This window comes from Triturus cristatus, chromosome 4_1 (genome assembly GCF_964204655.1).
Source record: "Triturus cristatus chromosome 4_1, aTriCri1.1, whole genome shotgun sequence".
In the NCBI taxonomy this organism is placed as follows: Eukaryota; Metazoa; Chordata; class Amphibia; order Caudata; family Salamandridae; genus Triturus; species Triturus cristatus.
In genome coordinates this window covers 920,017,685-920,039,852 of record NC_140585.1, presented here as the reverse complement: position 1 = coordinate 920,039,852, position 22,168 = coordinate 920,017,685, and the positions used below count along the sequence as shown (strand labels likewise).

The 22,168-nt window shown below is 48.8% G+C and overlaps 1 protein-coding gene across 8 annotated transcripts in view; it reads left to right on the top strand.

Annotated features, from left to right (window-relative positions):
• SBF1 (SET binding factor 1) overlaps positions 1 to 22,168 on the top strand; it is a 1,208,265-nt gene that overhangs the window by 779,768 nt on the left and 406,329 nt on the right. The window lies entirely within an intron of this gene.

The following is a 22,168-nucleotide window of genomic DNA, read 5'->3' as shown; positions in this document are numbered from 1 at the left end:
TAGATTTACCCACTTCTGCACCATTTGAAATTCCTTCTTGCCTGTTTTCTTCTCTCTTTCCATTCCTTGCCTAATCTTGTAATTCAATCTGTAAAAGTTGTGATAGACTGGTCAGGCTGCTTCAACCCATACTTTATTTTGCCCAAAACATTCTTCCTATTCTATTTTTATGTTTAAATATGCTTGCATTTGAAAAAAAAAGAATTTGGGGAATATCAAAAAGTATTAATGATTTTCCCCACCTGCCTTATCCAGGATTCAATTCCACGCCAGGTGCATTTTTGTGACAGATTTTTCTCATAAAAGTTCTACTCTGATAAGGAGATCTAGTCGCAGCTTCCTTACTTTAGAATCCTCCCCAGATGCGAGACTAGATCCGGACATTTTTCCATATCACGTCCATGCGCTGGCAGAGGGCGTCGCACGACTCCAGATCGACGTAGTCCACTGGATGTGATGTCAACAAAGTCCATATAACGTCTGTTCGAGAGAAAAGTGTGCTATTTTCACACAATGTCGTCTCGGTTTAAACCCTGCGGAACATATGATAGACCGATGTCGATCACGGATCCGCATACCATATGTTCATGGTGCCTCGGAAAACCTGCCAACGTCTTCTTCCGAAGGCATTAAAAGCGCACCGTATTAAACTCCTGGTGGCACACTTTTTTGAGAAACTGCAGCGTCGACACTCCTCTCCGAAGTCCAGAGACAGGATGAGGAGTCGTTCGGGCGAGGGGTCGCCCCTGTCGACGTAATGGAGGGCTCCGAGATCCCAGCAGTCAAAGCGTATGTCTGACTCTGTCCTCCAACCGTCAGTTAAGAAGCCGGGGTTATTGAGGTCGAGACAGCGCTGGTGCACAAGCCTTTGGACTTCACACCTTCGACATCCTTTCACCTCCTGGCGCTTTGGTGCCCAGTCGACCGGCGATATCGGTCGGGTCGGCAGACGTCGATCCTATTCCTATTTCCGACGTCGACTCGATGCCACAGCGGCATCGGGCACGGTGCCAAGAGTGCCTTCTTTGGATTCTCCTTCTGGTGTTTTTCAGCCCTTGTCTACATGAATGCACAGTTTAGAAACTGAAGAGGAGAATGTTGGGGGTGAAAATCCTTTGCATGGAATACATACCTTTGCATCGCATGCGTTATATCGCATGACTTTACAACGCGGTGGTTACAACGGCTGCGTTGTTACAACGCGAACTATTACATCACAAGTCGGTTCAACCACTTGCTGTAGATGGCGCGCTGGATTTAGAAATAGTATAATTTACTATTCCTACTCCAGTTTGTGCAACAACAGGTAAGGTGCTGGATTGTAAATCCAACACCAGTGCACCCCCTACAGCAAGTCGTTGGAACAACTTGCGATGTAATGGCTCGCGTTGTAACAACGCAGTTGTTGTAATGACCGCGTTGTCAAAGCATGCTATGTAACGCATGCAATGTTATGGCTGTTTCTCGGTTGAGAATTGGCTGAATGAACTGGGGGTGATTAGTGATTTAGACACTTCCCCATTTTAGATTTGCTTTCCCCACCTCGTTGGTCAATGGAAGAAAGTGCTTTGTTGTCTGAAGTATTGTAAAGGGCAGCCGTGGTGTTGGATGGTCAATTTCTCTTAGTGGAGTTATCCACAGATTCCTTGGTCAATATTCTTCATCAAGGCCAGACGGGTGGTGGACCCCGTGCTCCCCTTTAATGAGTCTCTGTTTGATCTTCTTTTAGGAGCTTGGGCCAAGCCTGTGTCTGGAGCAACCCTACTCACAAGGAACCAGGGCAGTTAACACATATTAAAGAGACAGCAGTTCATATGGACAATGTACAGGATACTTAATATTGTTGGTGCACAGTGGCAGTTACCAAGTTACCAGTGCAGATGTCCGAGAAGACGACCAATCACACAGAATGCAGTACACAAGCCAATAATGTTAGTGGAAATAGTATATTTATACCACAGACCACGCACAGAACCTCGGCATCATCCTTGACTCCGCCGTCACCATGACCCCGTCAGATCAACGCCATTGCCTCCACCAGTTTCAACTGCCTTCCCATCCTCCGCAATACTTTCAAACCCCCCCCAACCCCGCCCCCCCCCCGAGTGCAGCGAAACAGTCACCCACGCTCTCATAACCAGCAGACTGGACTACGGCAATGCACTCTATGCCGGATTCAACAGAACTCTCCTACACAAGCTCCAAACCCTAAAGATATGCCGTATGAGCGTGTCCATTATTAGGTGAACAGGCTGATTCAGCCTTAAGGCGATTCAGAGCTACCCGGTCTGACAAGGCCACTTGAGTTTGGTGTTGATCTTGTGTAGAGAGGTATCTACACGACTGAGTTATGTTGTATTTCAACCGGTACGTCCAGGGTAGTATTTTACTTGATTCAAAGGTTATTCATACCTAGTGTTTTCTAATCCCAGTCTGTTGAGATTACCGAAGTTATATTGCTTGATAAGTGGTTTTCTAGGTTATTCTGCTAGCTGCAGAAGTGCTGGGCTTTGTCGTTGACAGTTCTTCAGTGTTTAATGTATGCTACATTGTTTATCTGAGCCCTCTTACACAGGGTTTTCAGTTTGAGTTACTCTGGAGAAGTGTTTAGGCTTAAGAGTGATACCTTTGTGGTATATACTATACCCTAGGTGGGGTATTGTTTGTATGCTGTTGTCAGCATCTTCAAATGGGCTGAGAGGAGTCTATTTAGCTTGTGCTCGGTTTATCTCGTGTTGAGTACTCTAAGTTATACTCTGTGTTTCGGGTATTTCTCAGTGGTATTTTTGAATTTATATCCCATGGAGTCATGGGGTGTACAATTTGACCCTTAATTAAGCTTAGGTGCAAAGACCCTTTTGATACACTAGGCCTAATATTTTTTGCAGGGTGTCTGTCCTAAGATTCCTTCTGATATTTCTCAGAAGGTACCTATAGCCTGCATTGTTATTATGTGGCTTCAGCTTTTACCCTGGTACGTCCCTTATGTTTGCGTGATGGATGAGGTTCTGTACCGTGTTGGCGGTAGAACATTATTAGCAAACAATTGTCTTGTGAAGTTTTATAGTATTATTTTGCTGTTCAGATTCTGCCTGTAAGAAAGTGCCCTCTTTTTGCATGGTTGCCCCCACCTTTTTCCTAAACTGATGATGTACTTTGACTGAGTGTGCCCTGGCTTCCTGCCAAACAGGTACCCAGGGCCTATTTTCTTTCCCTAAACTGCATTTAAAACCAAACCCAATTGCCACTGTTTGGCCATAGGTCAGTCCCTTGTAAATTGTACCACAGGTACCAAGGGCACTGTGGCCAGGGAAGGCCTCTAAGGGCTGCAGCACTTATTGTGCCACCCTTAGAGGCCCTGCACCTTTACACACACACACACTGCCTTTGCAGGCTCCGTGTTTTGGTGCAGAACAAAGTGAAGAGTCGACATGGCACACATCCCTGTGTGCCATGCCTACAACCCACTGCCCTGGCATGGTCAGCCACCCCTCTAGCTGGGTGCACTATACCAGTTGTGAGGTTACAGGTGCATGAGCCCTGTATCCCTACAGTGTCTAAGCCAATTCTTAAACATCGTAAGTGCAGTAATGCCATTAAGAGTATATGGTGCTGGCAGTTTGTCATTACCAACTTCACAGTGCCATAATGGCTTTACTGAAAACTGCGAAGTTTAGTATCAAACTTCTCAGCATATTAAAACAACACTGATGCCCGTGGTGGATTTAATGTAAAATGCACTCCTAAGGCATTTTTGAGATGCCCTCTGAAAAACGACCAGCCCTATTGTGGTTCCTGAATGACTGCCCGCCATTTGCCACCACCAGATAGGTTTCTGGACCCCGGGGTAGAAATTCTCCGCTCTCTGGGTCCAGAAACCAAGCCTATCCTGGGCAGAGGTGTCATGTATCCTCCTCCAGGATGGGCTGGGTCCATGAAGGGGAAGCTTCAAAGACCTGCCGCCTTTAGAAGCTGTCCCTGCCTTTTACTGCCACCAGCAAACGGCTCCCATCGTTTCTGCCCCCTACTTTGCGCTACAGAATCTATGGGAAAATCAAGCTAGGAAGAGATGTGTGCCCACCTTGGTCAACCCCACTCCTCAGGTGGGGGAGGCGAGGTGAAGCACACATCTCAGTCCTCTCCATCTTGAAGATAAGGGGACTCGGACAGTTAGGGAGAAGCTCATGCTTCCTCCCACTGGAGGGTGGCATAACAGAGGCTATACCCACCAAAAGGAAGGGACCCATTGGTCCCGACATACACACCCCTTTAACTCCCCTAAATTTAGTATTTAGGGGCAACCTTGAACCTTGCCTTCTCAGATTCACGAGAGAAAGAAGGACTGAAGAGCCCTACTGACCCAGGAAGAAGAGGACACCTACTGCTTTTGCCCCATCCCTACCTTCCTGTCCTGCCTCCGACCTGCCTACAGCGAAGAAACCAGCATGTCCTGCAGCCAGCAGCCCCCCAGAGCCCGGAGGACCTGTCCTACTCTGACCTTACAGACTCTGTCTCCCGTGAGCTGCGGAGTTGCTCAACCAAGACTCTAAGACCAGAATCTGGACCCAGGCGGGTCTGCGGTTCTGCACCCAACACCCATTGCCCAAGTTTAAGTGGCCCAAAACCACAAGGAGGTCTCCCCAGCGATCCTCACCTGGGATCTGGGGGTCCCCGGCCTCCCTCAAGTTGGCTCCAGCAGCCTCAACCTGAAGGGCCCCCGACCATGACAGGAGCTATTAAGAAGACCCGACGCCAGAAGACACCGGTGCACCCGACACCCCACAGCCTCTCCAGCTAGTGGTCACCTTAAGGAACTCTCCCTGCTCCATCGTGCAGCAGCTTTGCCTAACCGAAGGTCTCCATTGGAAACCACAAGGTCCCCGACATCCTGTTGGCACCCGGCAGCCCCTGTGCCGCTGGTGGTGCAGCTCCTGTACTGATCGTTTGCCTCTGCAGTGCTGAGCTTAACCCCAGGAGCCTTGCTCCCACACTCAAGTGGCATGCTTCTAAGCAGCCCCTAACCAAAGGCACCCTTAGCCCCATTGACTGACATTGGGCACCTGCAGTCTGCACCCAGTCGCCCCAGTGCCACTGGTGGTGCAACTTGAGTGCCTACCTAGTCCTTGGGGAACGTTGGTCCTAACCCCAAAAACTCCCACTCGTAAGACGTTTACTTTCCTGTGATTCTGGTAACCATTTTTCTCCAATAATATCCCGTATTATGAGTTTTTGTGCCAAAAATGTTTTAAGTGTTGAACAGATGTTTGTAGGGAGAAAAAGTAACTAAACTGCAAATCTTTAAAAGTCTTACTGTGTATTTTGAGATCGCTCCGTGTGGTATCTAGACATAGCACCGCAGGTAGTCGATGTAATCTGAAAGTAATCAAAAACGATTGTAAAAGTAATTACTGTGTTATTTAACCTGCTTTTGGAAACCATACCAACCTGTAACAATTGCAAATCCATTCCCAATTGCATTTCTGTGTAAAGGTTTACAATTGAAAGTACATTTTACCTACTTGTACCAAGTCCTGGTTGTTTCTAGGAATACAATGCAAGTATACCTTTTTTATACTTACCCAATTGGTATGGATTCTGTCTGAGTGTGTGTAATCAGTCTTTGAGTGAGTCAATACAATAAATGCTTAACACACCCTCTGGATAAGCCTAACTGCTCGCCCACACTTCCACAAAGAGAGCTTTTAGTACTCATCTAATTTAGCCTCTGCTATACCTCTGGGGACTCCCTGAACTCTGTGCAGACTATACCTTACTTTGGTATAGTATATACAGAGCCGGTTTCCTACATAGGAGCTGGAAGTTCGCTCATACATTGTAAAGTGTGGTTCCTAGAAGGTTCTCATCCAGGGGATACTCATCAATAGTCATAATCTATGAATAATCCCCGCCCATGTGCGGGATCCCGGAGCATATAGAAAATACATATATATACATATATAGATGCATATTTGAAAACATATACATGCAGTCTAAAATGTTTCAAACATGGCAAAAATGCTGAAATTACATAGGTTTGCATTGTAGTACCCCTAACCCCTAAGGAAAAAAGGAAGCACTAAACAGTTGTCATACAATAATGCTTTATTGCCATAAAGCAAACTTGTAATTGCAGGCATTTGCCTGTAGGCTGCAGCAGAGTACTAAGAAACAAAGAAAACTGACACCTTGCCTTTAAGGCATTAGTGTAGGGGTACCGTGCCTTTAAGACCTGCAGTAGAGCCCTTGCTCCCATGATGCACCACAGGTGGCAGTTAGGTCAGTTCTTTTTTTACGGCTCCTTCTATGAGGATCCTGGAGCTTGAGCACTTCAGTTTTTTGACTGAAAGTGATTTATTTGATATTTTCTCAGAAAACTCGACATTTTCTGACTCCTTGAAGCATATTCTACCGTTTTTTTTGGGTCTATCACTAATTTATTTCCGGTAACAATGCCTGCCTTATTCAGGAAATGCCCTTCCTGTGGCAAGAAGATGGCACTGGCAGATCCACACTCTGTGTGTATTGTGTGTCTTCCATCCTCACACAATCCTGACCAGTGTCCCCACTGCCAGAAATTTTCTAGGTGGACTCTGCGTGACAGAGAGCCCATAAAACTTCATGCCCAGCTGGAGAAGGACAGAAGCATCTTGGAGGTGACCATGGACTCTTCAAACCACCTTCTTCAAGCAAACAACACCGAATACGGTGACATACCACTTCTCCTGAGTCCACAAAGAAGAAGAGACCCAGACACACTTCAGCGTCGAGGGACGAATCACCATCTCGACGTCGAGATTCTCCGCCGCATGCAAGTAAGTCGGCGTTGAGGCACAGCACTTCGGGCTCAAAGGCTGTGAGTCCTGACAGACCCGAAAAGTCTCCGTCGACGTCGAGGCTTCCGTCGACGTCGAGGGGGTCGGCGTCGAGAGTCACGACGGCGAACATCTCGCCGCAAGTGGGCTTGTCGACGTCGAGAGCTTCGTCGAAGTCCCAACACTCGACGTCAAGAAGATCGACATCGACTCGGCGCCATGGGAGATCGGCGTCGAGATTACCAGCTCGACGGCGGAAGTCGACGTTGAGATCGCCCCATCACCTTAGGCGATCGATGTCGAGATCACCAGGCCGACGGCGAAAGTTGACGTCGAGGTCTCCACATCGCCGTAGGCGATCGACGTCGAGACCACCGTCGAGAGCGGGACGGCGTTCCCATAGCAGATCCCCTCGATCGACGCCGATGGTGACGCAGACTTCATAGACGTCGAGGCATTCGATGTCGAGGAACAAAAGTGCAGCAGCCACAGAGGAGATGTCATCTGGGGACCAGTCATCATCCCCAGGACTGCATATTGTGCAAATTTCACCGGAGAAATCGCCTAAAGCTGGAGAGAAGTACGGTCTGTCGCCTCGCTGGCTGGAAGGTGTTGGGACAGGTGACTGCAGGAGTCCGGGCTCGGACTGCTCTCGCACTTACTCGCCTTCTAGGATCTCTCCACAGAGAAGCAAAACTCCCCTCAGAAGACCAAGATCGCCTTCCACGCACCGATCACGGTCCAGGAGTCGTCAGTCTCCCCCCAGGAGACCAGGATCACCTTCTAGGCACCGATCCAGGTCCAAGGGTCGTCGCAGCTCTCATCACGACCGTCCCCATAAGAGAAGACGCACGCGATCGCCCACACGGTCTTCCTCCATGAGGTCCTCGGGCCGGGACTGATCTCCGACCTTCTCCTCGACTCCTCCTTCGTGGGTGTCTCCCATCGATGACAAAACGACCTTCTCAGATGTCCTGGGTAGGGGTGCGCAGAAACTGAACATCTCTTTGCATACTCTGTAGTTCCCACATCGATCATCTTCGACACCTTACACCATCGCACAGCTCCTAGACCGCTGCTTCCTTTGATGCCAGGACTCTTGGAACCAGCTATGGCCACATTCCTCACCCCTGCTACGGTGGGCTCCGTACCATCCAGGATTGCCAAAAATTATAAGGCCCCAGCCGAGGATCCCTTATTTCTCAGAGCTGATCCACCAGCAGACTCCGTCATTGTGGCGGCAGCCATGAGGTCTCACTCAGCGTCTGTGTCATCTTCTGTCCCCCCAGAGAAGGACAGTAAGCAGATGGACTCCTATGGCAGGAAAATGTGCAATACCTCGGCTTCTTCCATGAGGTTTGCAAGTGCCTCAGCCCTTCTCGGGTGATATGACAGGTCTCTTTGGGACTCCCTCTCAAGGTTCACTGAAAAGCTCCCCAAATAAGACCGGCAGGACTTCAGTGAAATTCTACTGGAAGGTGGGCTAATAGCCAATCAAGTCATAAGTGTGGCAGCAGACGCTTCAGATCTCGCCGCTCATGGTTACTCCCATGGCGTCTGTTCACGGCGCTCAGCCTGGCTGCGCCTCACAGGCCTCAAGCCTGATGCACAGAAAAAGATTCTAAATCTTCCATTTAACTGTTCCTCCTTGTTCGGGGCTCACGTCGATGAGGAAATGAATAAAATGAAGACAGAGCTGGATACTGTCAAGGCTGTAGGTCTGGAGAAGCGCAAAGAATACCGAAAGCGCTTTCGTCAGGGCGAGAAACGTTCCTTCCAACAGAGGGTTCAAACCCCTCAATGGTCCTCCCAGAACCAGCAGAGGCCCCAAGTCCAGCAGAGGGGTCGTGGCAGAGGAAGAGGGAACACCAAGCAGCAACAGTCCACCACTAAGCAGCCTTCCAAACAGTGAGGCATTGCTTCCTCTGCACCTGTTCGCCACTCCGGTAGGAGGAAGTATCGTTTTTCACCTGGAAGAGTGGGAAACCATAATAAGAGACAAACGGGTGCTGAATATTGTGCAGCATGGTTACTTGCTAAGGTTCAAGTCTTCCCTTCCACAAGTGCCCCCGCAATTGAAGCGCCTTCCTCAACTTCAAAGTTGGCTTTTACAGTACAAAGTATCTATCCTCCTATCCAAGAGGGCAATAGAGGAAGTCCCACCTCTCCAAAGAAACCAGAGCATATACTCCCGCTACTTCCTAGTCCAAAAGCGAGGAGTAGCCAAAGAGTACAGACCTGTCCTCGACCTGCGCCTGCTGAACAGGTTTATAAGAAAGGAAAAATTCAGAATGCTATCCCTGCATCAAATCTTTCTGCACCTTCACCAGGGAGACTGGCTGTGTGCCATCGACCTGCAGGACGCCTACTTCCACATTCCTGTCTCAGTGAAACATAGCAAATTCCTCAGGTTTCAGGTCTCTCGTCACCACTACCAGTATCGAGTGCTTCCATTCGGCCTCAAATCCGCCCCACGGACATTCTCCAAGTGCATGGCGGTGGTGGCTGCCTTCCTCCGCAGGCGGAAGATCTTCGTCTATCCTTACCTAGACGACTGGCTCCTGAAAAGCTCCACACCTGTGCTACTCCAGAGCCATCTCTCATACTGCCTCAACCTGCTGCATTCCTTGGGGTTGCAAGTCAACTACAAGAAGTCGGTCCTCCACCCCACTCAATGGATACACTATCTGGGCGCCTCCCTGGACTCCGCAGAGGCAAGCGTGTGTCCTTCAGAGGAGGGGTTGTCATCAATGCTTCTCAAGTGCCACACTCTTCTCGACACTGCACTTCCCACAGCCAGGCAAGTGTCTTCACTACTGGGGTCGATGACCTTGTGCATCTACATTGTACCCAATGCACACCTTCACATGCGGCCTCTACAACAAGCACTCGACGATCAATAGTCTCAGAGGTCAGGTCGCTGGGAAGATCGTGTCTCTCTCCACCAAGCTGCCAGGTACACCATCAGATGGTGGATGAAACGTTCCCACCTGCTGCAAGGGGTCCCTTTTCATCAGACGCCTCCAACACAGACAGTGGTCATAGATGCCTAAATGCAAGGCTGGGGTGCTCATATGGGCCAGCTTCAGGTACAAGGTCTCTGGTCCGACACAGAAAGAAGTTATCACATCAACTTCTTGGAGCTACGGGCGGTCCATCTGGTGCTCAAATCCCTGTATCCGTCTCTTCAATCAAGCCACATTCAGATTCAGACAGACAACACCACAACTATGTTCTATCTGAACAAGCAAGGAGGCACCAGGTCACGAGTTCTGTCTCTGGAAGCCCAATCCATTTGGCAGTGGCTGCTGGCGATAGGTCTCTCAATCGTCGCAGTCCACCTTCCAGGAACCCTGAACGTGCAGGCAGATGGCCTCAGCAGAGACTTCGTAGAAGCACACGACTGGGTGCTCAATGAAGACGTCGCTCAGGAGCTCTTCTGGCAATGGGGAGTACCGGACAGCGATCTGTTCGCAGACGCGGCAAACACGAAATGCCCCGTCTTCGCGTCCAGATTCCCCCAGCAGGGATCACAGGGGAATGCACTTTTGATCAGCTGGTCACAGACATTGCTGTATGCTTTTCCTCCGCTCCCTCTAATCCTGGCGGTCATACGGAAGTTCTACAGGACCATCACCAGAATGATCCTGATAGCGCCGGAGTGGCCACGCCAGTGGTGGTAACCGGATCTCCTCCAACTGTCAGAGGTTCCACACCGGAGGCTGCCCTGCCGCCCGGACTTACTGACCAAGAACGAGGGGAGAGTGTTCCATCCCAACCTCCCTTCCCTCTGGTTGACTGCATGGCTCCTGAAGTCATCCAGTGCGGACATCTAAACCTTTCGGCTGACTGTATGGACATTCTTAGAGAAGCAAAGAGGCCCTCCACTAGAAACTCTTATGCTTTCAAGTTGAAGAGATTTTACCTTTGGTGTAGGGACAACGCTCTTGATCCGACTCAAGGTCAAGAGCAAGTGATTCTTCCATACTTACTGCACTTGGCAAGGTCAGGTCTGACATGCCCCTCCATCAGGGTCCACTTAGCTGCTATCACCGCTTATAGAAAGTCTCCTTCCCAGACCTCATTCTTTCAACTGCCTGTGGTCAAAGATTTCCTAGAGGGGCTTAAGAAAGTGTTTCCACCAGTGAGGTCCCCTTCGCCTCCCTGGGAGCTTAACATTGTCCTCACCAAATTGATGGGTGCTCCTTTCGAGCCTATTCATAAGGCATCTTTGCAGCATTTGACCTGGAAGGCTGCTTTCTTAGTAGCCATCACTTCAGCCCGCAGGGTAAGTGAGATTCAGGCCCTGTGCTGCAAGGAGCCTTATACTGTTTTCCACGCCAATAGAGTGGTGCTGCAGACTCATCCGAGTTTCCTGCCCAAGGTGGTCTCGGATTTTCACAACAATCAGATTATCACGTTGCCCACTTTCTTTCCTCAGCCAACCACTCCCCCGGAGAGAGCTTTAGATTCTCTAGACCTCCGGAGGGTATTGAAGTTTTACCTTGATAAAACCCTTTCACTTAGGAAGTCTGACCGGCTCTTTGTCAATTATGGTTCAACAAATACCGGTCTGGCTGCTTCCAAAAGATCTATTTCTAGATGGATCGTCTCCTGTATAGCCTTGTCTTACCAACTAGCCAACAAGGTTCTGCAGGGCAGACCACGAGCACACTCTACCAGAGGGAAAGCTTCTACTACAGTTCTCCTTCGCAACGTTCCTATATCTGAGATTTGCAAGGCGGCTACATGGCGCTCGATACATACCTTTACACGCCATTACTGCCTAGATTCAGATGCACAGGCCGATGCCCAGGTGGGGCAGGCCTCTTTGAGGAATTTGTTTGCATAACTGCTGTTTGAATGTGATGTTACTTCATGTTCTATATGCTCTGTTGCTCGTCCGCGAGACTTTGGGTATGGGCTTGCCACTCTATTCATAGATTATGACTATTGATGAGTATCCCCTGGATGAGAAGGATTAGTTACTTACCTGTAATCTTAGTTCTCATCCAGGGGTATAGTCCTCAAAGTCATAAGCGACCCACCCACCTCCCCGGACGAGCATTCTCTTCAAGTTATTGTTTATTGTATGCAGATCTACTCAGGTGCATATGCACCATCAAAAAGAACTAACCTAACTGCCACCTGTGGTGCCTCATGGGAGCAAGGGGTCTCCTGCAGGTCCTAAAGGCACGGTACCCCTACTCTCTAATGCCTTAAAGGCAAGGTGTCAGTTTTCTTTGTTTCTTAGTACTCTGCTGCTGCCTACAGGCAAATGCCTGCAATTACAAGTTTGCTTTATGGCAATAAAGCATTATTGTATGACAATTGTTTAGTGCTTCCTTTTTTCCTTATGGGTTAGGGGTACTACAGTGCAAACCTATGTAATTTTAGCATTTTTGCCATGTTTGAAACATTTTAGGCTGCATGTATATGTTTTCACATATGCATATATATATGTATTTTCTATATACTCCGGGATCCCGCACATGGGCGGGGATTATTCATAGATTATGACTTTGATGAGTCTACCCCTGGATGAGAACTAGGATTACAGGTAAGTAACTAATCCTTAGACAGATTAATGTTGGACTTTCTCAGTGGTTAGATTCTTTTATTTTAGAATCCCCTTTACTAAGTTTTAGATTTTGATCTTTTACCAGACTGTCGGTAGATGGTCTCTTGTTCAGACCTTTGTTTTAGTTCAGTTATCAAGATTTCTTTTTATACTTTATATCTTATTCAATGTTTTGCTACCATTGTTTTATGATGGTCTTTTAGACAACTTGCATTACTCTGATGGGTTGGATGCCATGGTTTTTCTATGGATATGTTTCCGCTATAGTCACGTACTGTTCTGTCATTTTACCTGTGGATTATGGTTTCTATTTGCAATTGTTGAAAAAAAAAATACTTGGTGGATTCATGGGCGTTCATCATGTCTCCATATATGCATATGTTCTCTCCTGTAAATAGGATATTCTAGACATCCTTATCCATCTCTAGTTCCTTTTCTATATTCTGAAGGTTCTTATGCATCTCTAGTTCTTTTTATGTGGAAGGACTGCTTCTTTGTCTACAGGGGCTAATGTTACCTCTTACCTAATTCTTATTTAAACATTTGTTTTCTCCATGGGGATGTATTTTGTCTGTGTAGTTTGCAGAGCAGTCCTGACCTTCTGTGGTCTACAGGTGTTGTTCAGTGGCTTGGCCAGCTGGTCTGGGTTCACAAGTTTGAACATTATGTTCTGACTGGAGTCTATAATCAAATGGTTAAAGTCTTGTTGCCACGGGCAATACCTTTCCCATGATTTTATTGTCTTATAATTTATGTTGCTGTGGTTATTTCCACAGTTAAATTGAGATGAGTGCTTTTAAAGCTGTTTGGTCTTGCTGTCATGGGTAGGTTATTTTCCATGGTTTGAATGTCTTGCGACTTTATTCACCTATGACCCCTTCTGGGGACTTCATTTGGTAAGGTGTGTTTCTGCTCCCCTACATTATCATGAGTTTTTGGTCTATTCTCTTCTACTGGACCGGTTAGTCTTCGAAAGAGAGAGTTTATGGACACAGTTTGCAGACCCTCCTTCGGTGATCGTATGGCTTTGGCATTTGATTCTAAAGTAAGGAATCTCCGGTTAGATGTCTCTATCAGATGAACAAGTTACATACCTTTGGTTATGCCTTATCTGGTAGAGACAGTATCTAGCCACAGATTCCTTACGTTTGAAACCTCACCAGGCGAGAGACTGGATCCAGTTACTTTTCCATAACACATAAAGAAGAAGGGAAGAAGGAAGAAACAAGCAGAAAAAGGCAAAACGAGGAGTAAAAAAAACAGGCAGAAAAGGCAGCGCAGAAGAATGCACAACTGAGGGCAGCAAACCGATTAGAAAAGGCAAAACACAAGAGCAGAAAAATTTGTAAAAAAGACAAAACAAAGCATCAGAGGGCAGAAAATCGAGCAGAAAGTGCAAAATGGAGGGGAAACAAGTAGAAGGAAAAACAGAGGGCAGGAAAACAAGCAGAAAAGCAAAGCATAGCAAGAAACGAGCAGAGGAGTGACAAACAGAGGGAAGCAGGTGGACAAGCAGCAGAGGGTAGCGGACTGCGGGCAAGTTGTACAGGAGAACTGTTGCAGGGGGGACTGGCACAAGGACGAGGGTCCTAAAACCTTATTCCATCATCTGCTACTGCTCGCAAGCCACCCCTTAAGAGAGGAGAACAGTTCTTTTCAGTCTTTGCAAAGCATGTGATCAACTGAAACACGTGATGGAAAAGGGAAATATTACACACCTGTAACATTTGCTTTGACATCGTTAGTGCTGTAAATTCAAATGTTCCTGATTTGCTTCACTCCAATTACATTCTCTTACCCTTTGTCAGAGGAAGTGAAGCATTTTAATATGGAGTCTTTGTACTGATGTATTGTGGATTTAGGGGAAAGTTGATGAGCCTCCTCGAAACCAAGCCCTGTTACTTTGAAAGAAAACTACTTAGATGACAGAAGTGAGCAAGGTTTGTCAAATTAGGGCCATACAGGTGATTTTTTCAGGTAATTAATATTTTTCTTTTCTGTCTTTCTCCATTGAAACTGCTCCTCTGCTGTGCATTTTACAACTCCTATAGCAGGGCACAGGTGTCCTTTTTGGCATGGTCACCCCCAGTTTTTGCCTGGTATTTGATGCAACTTTGACCGAAGTCCACTGGGTTCCTGCTAACCAGGTCCCTAGTGCCAGTGTTCTTTCCCGAAAACATGGTAGCTGCTCAGTGGTTCCCGAATTGACAAGGCCTTTAGCACCTCTGTAAGTCTCTAGTAAATGATACCCCTGTTACCTAGAGCATACTTACTAGAGAGGGTCCCTAAGTGCTGCAACATAAATTGTGCCACCCTAAGAGACCTACCACCAAACACATGCACACTGCCATTGCAGGCTGTGTGAAATGGTGCACACAAAAGTGAAAACACAACATGGCCCACACCCTGTGTGCCATGCTCACTGGCACTGCATGTACATCACTCCTACAGCTGCCTTACAGCCCTAAGGAGGGTGCATTATATTACATGTGATGACATATCTGCATGAGTAGATTTATCCATGTGCTGTCTATTTAAATTGCTAAATAGTACAAGTGAACAGGGGATCTATATTGAGTACATGTACTGGGCACTAGTCATTACGACTTCCCGAGCAACATAATGGCTTCACTAAAACCTATGGTGATGCCAGTACTAGATTTATTATGATATACACCCAGAGGGTACCTTAGCGGTACCTCCTGAAAACCTACCAACGTTTATTGTCCTGGCTGACTGGTATTGACCAACCTGCAACCAAAGACTTATTTCTGACACCCTGGAAGCGACAGCCCATGCTCTCCGACGTCAGAAACAATGCCTGCCCTGACCAGGGGTGTTGTCACCTTCCCCGAGCAGGATGGCTAGTAATCAGCATATCAAGACTGGAGGATTCAAAGGCCCCCACCGCCTTTGATATGCAACCCCGCTTCCCCCAGACAGAGGAAAGGCCGCCCCCTGCCCAAGGACAGGTGGGAAAATTAGCGTGTCAGGAGGCTTGTTCGCTATGAGACCAGTTACACCCCTAAGGTGGGCTACCTGAAGTGAACACGAAAAGTAGAATTCCACGTCTTGGTTTTTGCTGAAATTAGATACACTGGATCAGAATTATGGCAACTTCCCACAGGAAGTGGTCATAATGGCAATACAGGCACCCCACAGGTAGGTAGCTCATCGGCTACTACCTTACACTCCCATTAACCGCCTCTAATTTGAGTATCTGATAGACTGTTAGTTGTAGATTCCTTACCTTAGAATTTCCCCCAGGCATTGGTCTGGATTCGGAGATTTTTCTTCCGGAGTACTCCAGCGCGTTAGGGGGTGTTGGTTGGCTGTGTGTCCATCATGGGCGCCGGGAAGACGTCGCTGGACCTACATAGACCCTACCCATGCACGCTACCACCTCCAAACCTTCCTAGTCCAATGTTCCAGGCCCATCACCAGCCAATCGGAGGCAGGATCAGCCTACACCTTCTCCACTGACAATCCATCACGTCAGACAGATGGGTTTGGCAAATAGTCCAAAGGGGCAACTCCGTCCCCTTCGAGACTACGCCTCCCCCTCTATGCCAACTTCTTACGATTGCATGCCGGAGGATCATTTCTCACTTCTCCGCCAGGAAGTATATGCTCTCTTAGCCAAGGGAGCTATAGAGAAGGGTTCCTGTGCCAGAAGTAGGTCGTGGTTGTTATTGCTGCTTCTTTCTGGTTCCCAAGAAGGACAAAGGCCTACGTCCTATCCTAGACCCTCAGGTCCTCATCAACTTCTTCCTCCAGAAGGAGAAGTTCAAAATGCTTACCTTAGCCTAAGTTCTCTCTGCATTTGACCCAGGAGACTTGATGTGGCGTTGGACTTGCAGGACACTTATTTTCATATCCCCATCCTGGCGCCCACAGACGTTTCCTTCGGTTCACTCTGGGACACGAGCATTTTCAGTTTACCGTCCTCCCTTTCAGCCATACCAGTTCCCCTTGGTGTTTACAAAGGTGATGGCAATGGTCGCAGATCATCTGTGCAGATCAGGGGTTCCAGTCTTCCCCCTTCCTCGACAACTGGCTGTTGAAGGCGGGCTTGCCCCAGACTGTCACCTCCCACATCCAGGCTACGGTGGACCTCCTTCATTCGCTATGGTTCACTATCAATGTGTCGAAGTCACACCTGACTCCCTCTCAGACTCTCCCTTTCATCGGGGTGGTTCTAGACACAGTACAGTTTCAGGCCTATCCTCTCGAGCAGCGAGTCCAGGATATTCGGGCTATGATACCGATGTTTCAGACCCTATCCCGGATTTCCGTGAAAAGGACTCTGAGGCTGCTGGGCCTCATGGCCTCCTACATCCTGCTGATGCATCATGCCATATGGCATATGCAGGCTCTACAGTGGGACCTGAAGTTCCAGTTGGCGCAGCATCAGGGGAATATTTCTGACGACGTCCAGATCTCGGAGGGGGCTGTGCACCCACTGCAGTGGGGGCTAACAAACCAATATTGGGTCAGAGGCAGATCCCTCTCCCTTCTCCAACCAGATCTAACGGTGGTGACAGATTCATCAGTCCTGGGATGGGGCGGCCACCTGGGAGAGGCGGAGATCAGTCTCATCTGGTCTCCGGCGGAGTCCGGTCTCCATATCAACCTGTTGGCGACCTGGGAAATCAGACTTGCACGGAAAGCATTCTCTCCCTCTCTCAAGGGGAAGGTTGTGCAGGTGTTCATTGAGAACACCACTGCCATGTGGTACTGCAACAAACAGGGCGGGGTGGGGTCATGGACCTTTTGTCAAGAGGCTCTTCTCTTCTGATCATGGCCGGAACATCAGGACACCTGGCGGGCTCTCTGAACGCCAGGGCAGACATACTTAGCCGTCGGTGCCTAGTCCATCATGAATGGCGTCTCCATCCTCAGTAGGCGCAAGGTCTCTCAACGGTGGGGAGAGCTTTGGTTAGATCTGTTCACCTCCGAAGAGAATGTACAATGTCAGCAGTATTGCGCTTTGGAGTTTCCAAGGCGGCGCTCGCTCTGCAAAGGTTTTCGTAGCGAATGGAGCTTTGGTCTCCTGTAAGCCTTTCTGCCTGTACCACTTCTGCCCATAGTGCTCAAGAAGATCAAGCATGACCAGGCTCAAGTCACTGTTGTAGCTCCGGATTGGGCATGAAGAGTCTGATACCCCCGACCTTCTAAGCATGCCATTGATCCTCTGATCAGACTGCCCCTTTGGGAGGATCTTCTGTTGTAGCAGCAGGGGAGGGTTTTTTCCCTGAACCTGTCCAGTCTCCACCTCCTTGTATTGACATTGGATGGCGGCAGTTGACAGCTTTCGACCTTCAACCCGAAGTCTGTGATGTTATCTTGGCAGCCAGGCGTTCCTCCACTAAAACGGTATACGCCTGTAGAGGGAACAAATTTATGGCATGGTGCACAGCAAAGGCTGTTGACCCCTCTTTCGGAGTTCCTTTTGTACATTCTTTCTTTGGCTCGGCAGTGATCAGCCTTGGGCACTCTTGAATGATATCTTGCCGCTATCTCTGCATTTCTTCGGCTACCAGATCAGCCTTCTTTATTCAAATCTCCTATTGTTAACAGATTCTTTAAGGGCCCTACTTAAATGTTCCGTCCATCTTTTTACATAATGCCCCAATGAGACTTAAATCTGGTTCTCACTTTTCTTATGTGTACGCCGTTCAAGCCTCTTCTCAACTGTCCTCTCAGGTTGCTGACTCTCAAAACTGCCTTCCTTGTTGCCATCACTTCTGCTCGCAGGGTGAGAGTGTTGCACTTTTTCATGTGGGACAATCTATCACTCTGCCCACCTTTTATCCACCCCTGCATCCCTCCAAGGAGAAGGAGAGACTCCACCGTCTGGACCCAAAACGTGCATTGTCTTTTTATCTTGATCGCACAAAAAACTTCCGGGTGGACGATCAATTCTGTGTTGGCTAATTGGATGGCAAGAAAGGCCGGGCTGTTATAAAATGGACCATATCTCGATGGATTGTCCTTTGCATCAAAATATGTTATGCCTTCAGTGGGATTGTGTGCTCGTTCCACCAGAGCAACGGCAGCACCAACGGCTTCAGCACATTGAGTCCCAGTCCTTGGCATCTGTCGGGCATCAACGTGGGCATCCTTGCACACCTTTACCAGATACTACTGCCTATAAAGCCAAGTCTGGAGGCGCGGGTACTTTGCCCTTTCGGTCCTCCAGGACGTTCTGATATTATCTTGGTTCGCACACCCTGCTCCAGGGATAGTATTGGTGGGGTATCTTTTCTAAGGTCTACAACTAACAGTCTCTATCAGATGAACAAGTTACTTACCTTCCATAACGATATTTCTGGTAGAGACATATGTTAGTTGTGGATCCTTACCGCCCCCTACCCTATCCTCCCCACTCTCCATATTGTTTTTTAGGGATAGGGACTCCCCTAAGATGCCCTAGTTTTGACGCATCAGTGTCAGTGTCTTTCATGGCTCTGCGCTTCTAGTAAGGAAAGTAGTGTTAAGAACTGACGTTGGCGCGCGTGGGTGGCGTCTATGTAGGTCCCGCAACATCATCCAAGCGCCTCGACGCAGTCTATTGATGTGGAGCCGACTGACGCCCCCTAACGACACACAGGGGTACTGCTGAAGAAAAAATCTTCGGATCCAACAATGACGACAAACCGGCACGTCCTGCTGCTGTGCATCTGCCAAGAACTCCGGTGGACTGCCCGCACTTCGAAAATTGCCAGCCATCTCCCTTGGAGTTGAGGAGCTACTCACCTGCAGGCACCAAACAGCAAAGTCCGGTTCACCAACGTGCCGCTCACTAGAACCACCGATGTAGCAGCCACCCAGGAAGAATTTGCCGTGCTTCAGAAGGTCAGATCCATCTCCCCACCAAGTTAGAAGACGCCAGGACCAACCGGAGCGAAACAGCACAAATACCTCAGGTACCAGACCCCTTGCAACACCCAAGGCCTGTTTGAGTACATTCCGGCCTCTTAACGATTGCAAGCGCCAGGGCCCAGGTAGGTAGCATGCAGATAGTTGAACCGAAAAATTTGCATTCGCGCAGAAACTACCGGGGCACCATGCACGCCTCCCTCCATTCATCTTCATCCAGCTGCCCGACACACGCCTCCCACCCCCCCCTAGTGCTTTCAAAGCCATGCCAGGCATGCATAACCAGCGACCGATAGATCCTTGAAATAGCTCCTTTACCCAGGCTGAAAAAGATCTTCGCCTCCAGTAGGCTGTACTCTGGGAGTGCTGCGCTTAGGAGATCGTAGGCAAGCAGAGCATGACGTCGTTGGAGATACCAAAAGAAAGGAGTGTTGGAAAGGGAGTATCAAGACCTTAAATCCTGGAACGTCTTGAGGTTGGCCCCCTCTAAAGACATCTCCCAGAGATACCATTCTAGTCCCAGGGGCCTAAACCCTCCAGCGTAACCAGTATCCAGGTGCTCCTCCACAATGGAGTAAGCTCAGTGAACCAGAAAACACTGCCAATGAGGGAAGAGCTGCCCTCCAGCAGGCAAGAGACACTTGTGTGCATTCCGGCAGTTTTGTGGGTAGGCACAACCCGTACAGGAGGTAAATCGGACCATCTAAGCTCATTGTATGAATCTCCAGGTGGTAGGCTGGGCCATCCCATCCCCTGGTGAACTACTTGTTAATCGGCACAAGATGGGCTGCAAGGTAGTAAAGGTATATGTCTGGTAGACTTAGCCTTCCATCAAATGGAGAATTGCTCAGTGTTCGGAACGCCACTTTGTGCCTGCCCCCGGTCCACCCAAAATTGGTGACTTTGGCGTTCAGGGAAGAAAACCATTTTCACGGGATAGGGTGGGGGTAATGCCTATGACATATAGGTAACGCGATCTTGAAGAGGGCGGTACACCCCATTGGGTTAAGTGAGTCACCCACCGGTTAAGGTCCCCGTCAAGTGTTCGGGTGAACCCCTGAAAGTTAAGATTCCACACCAGATCTGGGAAGGGGGACATGTGAATCCCTAGATATTTAAAGGAATTGCGACGGATAGTGATGTTGGGACACCAGACCTGCCCCTGCGCGTCTCCCTTCACCTCCACCAGGCAAGACTTGCCCTTGCCCTCATTAATCAGAAGGCCAGATGCCTCGCCATACAGCTGACGGAGGGCCAGGCAACGGGGCCCGAGGGCTTCAGATTTTGCAAGAATATGAGAATATTATCCGCATATGACGCAATGCGATACTCAAATCTACTCCCCCCCCACTGCCAGCCCCAGACCTGTGCGTCACAGCAGATGAGCCGTGCCAAGGGCTTATCACCAGGGCAAACAGCGGTTGGGTGAGTGGACAGTCCCGGTGCATGCCACACTCCATGGGAAGTAGGGGAGAGAGGACCCCATTTACCCGGACCAAGGTGGTCGTGCGCTGTAGAGAAGACGTGCCATGCGGCAAAATGCCTCCCCAATCCAGCCTGCCGGAGTACCCCATCTAGAAAGTCCCAAGACGCTGTATCAAAGGGCTTGGTAAAATCTACTGGTAGGAGAGCCAGAGAGCCCTCGGCATCTTGCAATTGAGAAAGCACAGCTTGTACCCTCCTGATACAGTGGCGGGTGCTGCAGTTTGGAATGCATCCACATTGGTCTGGGAGGATTAGATGCAGTATGGCCCTCACCACCTGCGTTGCAGTGGCTTTCACATAGATTTTTTATATCCGTGTTGATGAGAGAAATCGAGCAGTAGTATGAACATTGGACGCGGGGAAGGCCCTCCTTGGGGAGGACTACAATTGTGGTGCAGTCAACCTCGGGTAGAAAGGACCCACACCTCAATGCCTTGGTATAATGATTCAAGAGATGGGAACATAGGATGTCTTGGAATCGCTTCTAGTATTCTACGGGCTATCCGTAGGGGCCGGTAGACTTCCCAGTTTGCAGCACAGTCACTGACACTTACACCTTCTCTAGCTGCAGGTCCTGATCTAGTTCATGAACCAGGGCCGCCGGTATGGGTGCCAGTGGGATGTCCCTCAGGACCGGGTTCGGTGTCTCGGCAGGCGGAGGCGTGTGCCAGGAGTACAACCCCTGGTTGAAATCGGCAACAGCTTGTGGTATGGCCGATGATTCCTTTTGGAGGTGCCCCGATGAATCTCACTTCGCAGGCACCACCCTGTCGGAAACACCGCGGGTCGCCAGCCAGTACAGTAATTTGCCCAATTTGTCTCTGGATGCATATATCTTCTCTATGGAGGCCAGCTAACATTTCTTGGTCTCCTCAAAAGCGATCTGATGCAGTTCTGTGCATGCTAAGTTCAGGTAACGGTGGATGACCTTAGTTTTGCGGTGGCGCAGCTCAGACTCCATGTGCAGTATGCGGTCCTCCAGCTCGGTTGTGCGCTGGAGGCGGTGATCATCAGTTCGCTGGACATACCCCTTGAGACCGCCACGCAGCAAGGGCTTACTGGCGGCCTACAGCATCATCACTGAGGAGACTGAGCCTACATTAAGCTAAAAAAAAATGCCTCTAGTTCATTTTCTACAAGTGTGCACTTGTAGGAAGTTGGCTCTGTGTATATACTATACCAAAGTAAGGTATAGTGTGCATAGTGTGCACAGAGTCCAGTGGAACCCCAAAGGTAGGCAGAGGTAAAAGTAGGTAATACCTTACTCTCTATTTGTGGTAGTGTGGGCGAGCAGTAAGGCTTTATCAGAGGGTAGTGTTAAGTATTTATTGTACACACTCGTGCAAGAAATGTCACGCTTTCAAACACTGAACACACACCAATTTGTTAGTATAAAAATATTATTTAG